We start from the raw sequence: 7904 nt of genomic DNA on the forward strand, positions 1-7904 counted from the left end.
CTTCCCATAATCTGCACTCTGCGTTCCTGCTAATGCATCCCAAGGTAGCGTTTGCTGTTTTTAGTAGCTGCATCACATAGCTGGCTCATGTTTAATTTGTGACTGACAAGAACACCCAGATATATTTCATATATTCTACTGCCAAGCCAGGTTTCCTCCATCCTGTACTTGTTCCTTAAATTTGTCTTATCCAGCTAGAACTTTACCTTTCTCCTTGTTACATTCCATCATATTCGTTTCAGCCCACTGTTCAATCTTCTTTTGAATTTTTTTTTCTAACAGCCATGCCTCCCAGTTTTATGACATCTGCAAATTACAAGTATTCCTTTAACTCCCTTATCTAAGTCATTGATAAAAATGTTGAATGGCATTTGGCTTAGGACAGAGCCATGTGGCACTCCACTCGATGGTTTCCTCCAAGGCTCTAAGCTGAATTGGAATAAATGAGCACTTTTGGGTGTAATTGTCCAGCCAACTTGGAGTCCATCTAACAGTTCTATTATCTAGCCCATATTAAGGAGCATATTATGAAGGCTTTCCTAAGGTCCAGGCACACCATGTGTACAGCATTCCCTTGATCTACTAAACTCTATTGGAGAATGATAGGTAACTCAGTCAAAGAATGAGATAAGGTTAGTCTGGCATGATTTGTTGGCAACAAACCAGTACTGGCTTCTGTTAATTGCAGTGTGATCACAGACTTGCTGTTTGAGAATCTATTTGAGAATCTTGTCCATTTAGATGTCAAGGTGCGTGTCTGCAGTTTCCTGGGTCCTCCTCCTTCCCCTTTTTTGAAGAAGGGAATAACATGTGTACTCTTCCAGCCTTCTGGGACCTTGTCAGTCCTGCAAGAGTTCTCAAAGATTACCAAGAATTCTTCTTGGTTAAATTTTCACTAGTTCCTTTAGTATCCTAGGATGTAATCCAACCAGTTGTGAATATGTGAGTTCATTTAAATTAGCTCTTTCTTATACTCTCCTTGCCTATCCTTAGCCCCAGTGACATAATGATGACCATTTCCCTTTTGAGAAAAGACATATGCAAAATAGGAGTTAAGAAGTCCTGCCTTCTTACAATAACTCATTACCAATTTGCCACTTTCCCACAACAAATATATGCTCCCTTTGGCTTTCCTTTTATTTCAAACAAACTCAGCCCTTTTTGCTGTTTTAGTATGTTTTACAAACCTCAGCTCATTCTGAGCTTTAGCTTTTCTGATAAAATTCCTATAGTTTTTGGAAATGGCCTTGTATTCTTTGTTTATATGCCCCAGCTTCCATTTCTTATTCATATCCTTTTTTCTTTACAGCAATTTGTAAAGTTCTGCATGTATTCACACTGGCATTTTTAGAGTTCTCCAACTTTTTCCTTTTTGTAGGAATTTCGTGCAATTACATTTTGATATTTCAGGGGATTTTACATCCTTCCTGGACTCTTCTCATTCCCCTGGAATTCATCAAAATCTGCTCTTCTGAAGTCTAGTATGCAGTTCTGATTCCTCTTGAGATTACAGGAGTTAACTGCATACAGGTAGTCCTTGCTTACTGAACACTCATTCAGCAACTGTTCTAAGTTGCAGTGGCACTGAACAAATGGTACTTACGACCAGTCCTCAAAGTTCCAATGCGATCATGTTTCAGATGCTTGGCAACTGGCTTGCACTTACGATGATTGCAGCATCTCGCGGTCACATGATTGCCATTTGCAACCTTCCTTGCCAGCTTCTCACAAGCAAAGTCAATGGGGAAGTCAGCAGGGAAGGTCACAAGTCACTCTGGTAAGTTTTCCCAGCCTTCCTGCACTTGCACCATGCTGTGCTGTCCAACCCCCGGCCTTCTTGCACTTGTGCCCTGCCATGCCATCCAACCCCCAGCCTTCCTGCGCTCCTGCACAGCCTGCACCAAGCCTCCCCAACTCATGTACAGTCTGTGCCCGGCCTCCCAGGGCCACCCCTATCCCCCCCCCACCCTCTGTGGCACCCCCATGCTCCTTACCTGGGACTCCCACCACTTCCCACTTAACAACCTTTGTGTCTTGGGGTTATGATGGCAACTGGGACTGCTGGGATTGTTGTTGCTAAGTGATGCAGTCACATGGCATCATGCTTTACGACTGCATTGCTTAGTGACAGCAGTCCTGGTCCCAATTGCCATCATAACCTGAATACTACCTGTAGTACTTTTCTCCACAATCTAGATTGTAGCCATTGTTATGCTTTTATTACTCCAGATAAATTAAAATATTTCTGTATTATAATGAATGTGATACCTGGTCAAAATGAACAGAAGTGGCCTTACTTTTTAGTGTCTTAACGTTTTTCCTTTATAATCAGTTGATGGTTGAGCAGGATATTATGATCATTAACTATTTCAGTGTATGACAAAATCTCTGTCTCTTTAGCTAATCTTACATAGGAAAAATTCCTTTAATATTTCAGTGATATGAAGCATGTAACCTAAGAAGTAAGATGTTCAAGAAGCACTCATTGCCAGTAGAGTTCAGAAACCATTCCAGCTCTCCCTTAGAGGACAATTCACAGCTACACAAGGAAACCTTGCCACAAAATGTGATGGAAGAAACCTGGTCCCCATGGGTCAAAGAAACCCAAGGGCTACCTTGAGAAAGAAGAGGTATGTCATGGTGGTAGATAATTTCCTGCTGAAAGGAAACAACGTAGTTTTGTGCAAACCTGATACAGCATCATGGGAGGTGTGTTGTCTTCAAGTGCCTGTAACCCAAGATGTGATGGAGAGGTTACCAAGATTGTACAAACAACTATATATTCCTTTTGATTCATGCGATGATGAATGACACAGCCAGAAGAGACCTTGAAAGAATTTCTTGGGGACTGTGAGGCCTTGGACAGGAAGTAAAGGAACTGACAGCAGTAGTGCTTTGTTTATGTATCCTTTTAGTTGAAGGTCACAATGCAAGGAGAGAAAACACATTTTAGAAGTCAACAGCTGGATATGCAGATTGGGTTGCCCAGATGGGTTTGGATTCTACAACACTGACCTGTATTACCTTTAGAAATGAATCCTGGGAAGAAATGGACTCCATTTTATTAAGTTTGAAAAGGCAGTATTCAGATGGCATCTTCTCAGTCTCATCAGGAGTGCATTAAACTAGAACAAGAGGGGGATGGTGGCAAAACTGCAGAACTGAATATGCAGTCCAGAATTGGGGCCCAAAAAGCAGAAGATAAAGAGGGAGCTGCATAAGGCCAGGGTGGGGACTCAGAGTTTCACAAGAAGCTACACCAACAAGGCCTATAGGTGGTATAACTCAAAACCTCCAATACTGCTACACCAGTACACAGGGAAATAAACATGGATAACTAGTGATCCTAACTTAGGACGAGAATATTGATGTGACGAGCATCGCTGAAACTTAATGTCACGATACTCAGGATGGATCGGCACACAGCACTGGAAGGCCTCAGCTTACCAAAAGGATCAGATCAGAACAGAACCAACAGCATTCCCAACCTTCAATCAGTGGATACTTCCCAAGAATCATTCAGTCAGCAACTCTGCACAGATTATAAATATTGCAAAGCAATCCCCACTTCTGAACTGTTTGCACTGAGGAAGCCTTGCTTAAACACAAGGCAAAACATCTGCAAAAAAAGTGATCCACGCTTTGGTGTAGATTCCCCTTAGCCAGGACAGCCCCAATAAAAAGTATCTACAAGGAACCTGTAGGGTAGGGGTATTACAGTGCATGTGTGTGTGTGTACATACAAACATGTATATGTATACAATGGTACCTCGGTTCACGAACTTAATCCGTTCCACGATTCTGGTCGCGAACCAAAATGGTCGTGAACTGAATCAAATTTCCCCATAAGGTTCAATGTAAATAAGGTTAATCCATTCTGAACCATATGTATTTTTTTTTAACCACAAAAATATGAAACAAAGTACAGTACAGTACAGTATGAAGAAAGAGAACACTAACCTTGCTTGAGGTGACACCAAAAAGCTTCACAGCAAGTGTCTGTCTGCGACCGCAATCTCACCTAGAGGAAGCCACGACCACGTGTCAGAGCAGGGAAGACGGTCGCGGGTCGTGTTCATCACCCGATGTGGAGTTCACGAACGGAAGCAAAAATTTGTGAACGCTGCTGTTCATGAACCGAATTGTTCATGAACAGAAGCTTTCGTGAACCGAGGTATTACTGTATATGTAAAATTTCAAAGAGGCACACACTAGTGATAATGAGAAATTTCAATTATCCTGACATCTGCTGGGGATCTAACACTACCAAGAATCCAACATCCAGCAGTTCTTGTCTTGTCTTGCTGACAACTTCATTGTCAGAAGTGGAAAAAAGAGCAAGGCGATATACCATCCTGGATTTAATCCTCACCAACAGGAAGTAACTGGTTGCAGAACTGAAGGTGATACAATGAAATCTTTGAGTTCATTCTATCCATGGGGGCAACCTAGCCTGCATATTGGTGGATATAGTAGATTTTATGAACTCCGGGGGAATATATTTTTCATCATCTCTGAAAAATGTAGAGATCATACAAACACTGCTGTAATGAAAACAGTCTTGCAGTCCGACTGCTTTTAATAGAAATCAGGGCCAGAACATGCGGACAGGTGCTTGTCAACAGCAGCCACTGAAACATAGGGAACTGCGTGCAATGCCATCTGAAACACAACAGGACACATATTCACAAGACTGAAAAGCCAGGTGAATGCAGAGGGCCAATGTAGTGCCATAATCTGAAAGAAGGTTCCCAAATCAGCTCTGTTTCTCATTCTGAGAAATGTATGCTGACTTGTCATGCCCTCTACACTGCCAATCTATAAAGCTTTCATTTTTCTGCTTGAGTTCAGTCTCTCTGTTTGCAACAATTAAAAAGCTTAAAAGGAGTAAAGACAGAGAAGCCGCTTCCATTCTGAAAAAAATGATCCTTTATGCAATACCTGAAATATGGATTATAGTTTACTATGAATCTTAACAGTGTGTTCAGAGGTATTTTATATTTTGCCCAGTAGAGGGCTCACACATTTTATTGCTGTCGTTTCTAATTACTTCAACTCTTAATGAGCTGAACGTTCATACATAACAGCAATACTTAGAGAAGATCCTGTTCGTGTACTTTAACCGCTCCTTTTGTTAAAATGGAAAGCTGTTTCTATATTGAATAAGAATGTCTGAGTTTATCTGTTTGAATAAGTGTGGTGCAACAACATATTCAGGGCTTTATAAATAGATCCCAAGAAGACTACATCAAAATAAACACTATTGACATTATTGCAACTGTCTTCCTAGGAAGCTCTCTTTGATCAAAGTATTAGATTTAATAAGGGGCAATAGTGTAGGGTTTTTGCTGCAGAGACTAGTCCATACAATAGGTTTGTACAGTAAATTTATTTATTTATTTATTTATTTATTTATTTATTATATTTATTTATCAAATGTATATGGCTGCCCATCTCACAAAAAGCCACTCTGGGTGGCGTACAGTAATTAATTAAAACAATAAATACATAAAAACAAACATGATTAAAAATATAAAACAGTTGTTACTAAAAAAATAAATAAAAACCACACGGCACAGGAGAGAGTGAATATCAGCCACAGTGATTGAGCCATCGTAAAATAGTTGTGCTGTATTTGAACAAATCATATTTGGCTGGATTTACACAATGCACTAAGCTGATAAAACAAATCCCCGTAAGACAACACAGTGTGTGAAAACACACTCTCTATCCACAGCCGCTTTCAACCATGAAACCGCCGCTATTCCCATGACACAAATGATACAATCATCCCTTCAGCCACTCTGAGACTCATTATTGCACATCAACGGTACACCATCAGGGATAACTTGAACTGCGCTGTGGTGTCATTTTTACAGATGTCACAGTTGCTGGAGAAGAAACTGGGAGGCTGTCAGTGTCTGCTCCCACTTTCATTTCCCCACAATCTTTTGGTGGGGGAGATTTTTTTTCTTTGTAGGATTGTTTTGTTTGTGTTTTGTTTTTTTGCATTCTGTAAACCTCATGGTTACTCCAAGTCTGCTGTTGTACAGCTATTTTGGGTATGGGTGATATGACTACCTAAATCCAAGCAAAGAAAGATACTAATAAATAAATGACTGAATTTATGCTGCAGGGAATGATTCAAGTTGAATTACAACTGGTAAAAAACTGGATATCTTCCAAAATATGGATAAATTACATATATACTAGATCAAATGGCTTCATAGAAAATCAGACTTGAGGAAAGTTACTTATAATGTCTTATTTTAATCATATGGGAAACAATCATATTCATCTCAGTGTTGACATATGATACATGTGTCTGTTACAGTATATTAATATACTAGTTCCTGAGCTCCTCAAAATAGCCGTATAAACAACCTTACTTGTGGCATTGATCTACTGTGGGTGTAGGCCAGTAGGTCAATTTACAGCATGTGAACTCAGATTTTCTTGCATGTAGAAATTTTAACTCCTATGTAACTAAAGGCCAAGAATGCCACTGGAACTGATTCTTCCATTCCCCAAATGACCCAAACTATCATATTATATATCCAGTTTTACAATTATTTATTATCTGTTCCAAAATAAGTATTTTCAGTTACTTTTTATATATCACATGTATATAAAAAGATGTATAATATTAGACATCATGGATAATATATGGCTCGTTAATTGGGCTGGTTTTTCTCTCATAAAGGATAAAAGGTAAGCTACAGGTTTCTGCAGAATGTAATTACTATTTCATATTGGTTCCCCTTAGAAATACTGAAGTTCACTGAACTTGCTGAAGTTGGAAAGTTCAAAGAGATATGACTGTTAAGTGATGAGTTCAATTCACATTGTTGTCTGGAAATCAGGAGCTGTAATGACTTCCAAACTAGCATGACATAAATAAATTCATCCCAATAGATTTTTTTCCCAGCAACCTCACGGGAAAGTGACCAGAATGACATGGGTTCACATATCACACTAAGCTATGATTAGCTTAACCATAATTACTGAGTTGATTAACACAGTGTGCTAAGCCATATGTTACTGTTTCCAGACAACAATGGCTGGATTCTTATAACTTACTAAGCAAAAACCAAATACCCACATTCTGGCTTAAACTGTTGCATGAAATAGACCTCAGAATCAAGCAAGGATAATAAATCCAAAGGGTTAAATAACAGCAGCATTAGCAAGTAGAGTTAAAACAGACAAGATGGGGATTGCAGCACCTTGAATCAAATTCTGCCACCTTGTACATCTGCATAACATCAGTACACATGCCAAAGGGGCAGGGTTTTGATTGTGATGCCATGATCTCCATCTTGCCTGTTTTGACAGCTGCCTCTTCAACATATAGGTTGATAATCATTCCATATGCTAGTTGCCCCATTTTGCTGGGACTATCCTGTTTTGAAAAGCTATCCCCAAAACCTGCGTTCTTTTCTGCAGGAACTACAAAAATATTAATTAACAGATAAAATTGATTGGAGGATGACAAATCAATCTAATCTGTTTCAGTGTCAATTGGCACTTTGGCCATGGTGACTCTTTGGAGTGTAGAGAGAGCTCTTAATTGGACGAACTATTTAATGCACATTTATTCAAGAGTATTTGTGAATTGCTCAGAATTTCTTTTTTTTAGCTTTTTGAAGCTTACATGTGGATTCAGCTGCAGTACTCTTGTTTTTGTTTCTTTCTGTAATGCCATCTGATACTGATTGAAAACTGAAGATAAACACACAAAATATTCTAAGGGATAGATACAGTTAAAACATGGAATGTCAACCAAAAATAAGTGAACTATCCTATGGGTTTATAACAATGTTTTAGTATCTCTAACCATAATTGACCCTCAAAAGCACCCTGACACTGTACAATGGCTAGCTAACACATCATACTAAGCGAAG

The sequence above is a fragment of the Python bivittatus genome, unplaced genomic scaffold (genome assembly GCF_059951505.1).
Source record: "Python bivittatus isolate LINGU-HERP-01145 unplaced genomic scaffold, Pbiv_v1 ctg000020_np1212, whole genome shotgun sequence".
Taxonomy (NCBI): domain Eukaryota; kingdom Metazoa; phylum Chordata; class Lepidosauria; order Squamata; family Pythonidae; genus Python; species Python bivittatus.